This window comes from Cherax quadricarinatus, chromosome 97, assembly GCF_038502225.1.
Source record: "Cherax quadricarinatus isolate ZL_2023a chromosome 97, ASM3850222v1, whole genome shotgun sequence".
NCBI classification, from domain to species: domain Eukaryota; kingdom Metazoa; phylum Arthropoda; class Malacostraca; order Decapoda; family Parastacidae; genus Cherax; species Cherax quadricarinatus.
The window spans coordinates 6,236,217-6,237,331 of record NC_091388.1 but is presented as its reverse complement, the minus strand read 5'-3'; positions in this window follow the sequence as shown (position 1 = coordinate 6,237,331).

The following is a 1,115-nucleotide window of genomic DNA, read 5'->3' as shown; positions in this document are numbered from 1 at the left end:
ATCCCCTCTCTCCCCCAGATCTCTCCTCATCCCCCGAGTCTCTCACTCCTCCCCCGATCTCTCCTCACCCCCGGTCTCTCACTCATCCCCCGATCTCTCACTCCACCCCCGATCTCTCCACTCACCCCCGATCTCTCACTCATCCCGATCTCTCCACTCACCCCCCGATCTCTCCTCTCCCCACCCCCCGATCTCTCTCCTACCCCCCGATCTCTCTCACTCACCCCCGTCTCACTCTTCCCCAGTCTCCCAGATCTCTCCTCACCCCCTCCCATCTCTCACTCATCCCCCGATCTCTCACTCATCCCCCGATCTCTCACTCACCCCCAGTCTCTCAACTTCTCTGGATGCTCTTTAAGCCTGGATCCCATATACCCTGTCCCCTCTCTCGCTCTCTCTCTCTCTCTCTCTCTCTCTCTCTCTCTCTCTCTCTCTCTCTCTCTCTCTCTCTCTCTCTCTCTCAGTCTTTTCTCTCTCTCTCTCTCTCTCTCTCTCTCTCATCTCTCTCTCTCTCTCTCTCTCTCTCTCTCTCTCTCTCTCTCTCTCTCTCTCTCTCTGGTTAGTGTACCAAACTTTATTGACAAGCTAAGAGCTGTTACCTACATCAGCTCATTTCAAAACTTTTTTATTGTTATGAGACATACAAATAAAGAACAGGATGAAGTTGGAGCCAGCTGTGGGCCAGCAATTTCATTTGATCAACTGACTTATTTTCACTGACATCATTGTGCTCTACGAACGTGTTCCAGACTCGAGTCATCCTGGGAATAAATGATCTCAGCTGAAGTGATATTCTGGAGAAACTGTTGGCTGCCCGTCTTATGGTGTAGAAGGTTACAGTCAGTGGAGTTACTGCCTGTTACTCGTCTTGTGGTGTAAAAGGTTACAGAGTGTAGTTACTGCTTGCTACCCGTCTTGTGGTGTAGAAATTCACTTCTCGCTGTCCTCGGAGTGGAGCCAGGTGTGGTACTTTGACAATATTTACCTTGTAAATAACAGTGAGTCCACTCACATCCCTCCTGTGTTGAAGGCTCTGCTGAAATGACAGATGTATCCAAGCTGGGTCCAGGCCAGAGATGAGTCGTCTTGTTCTGTTTTCTATTCTGTCAGAAATC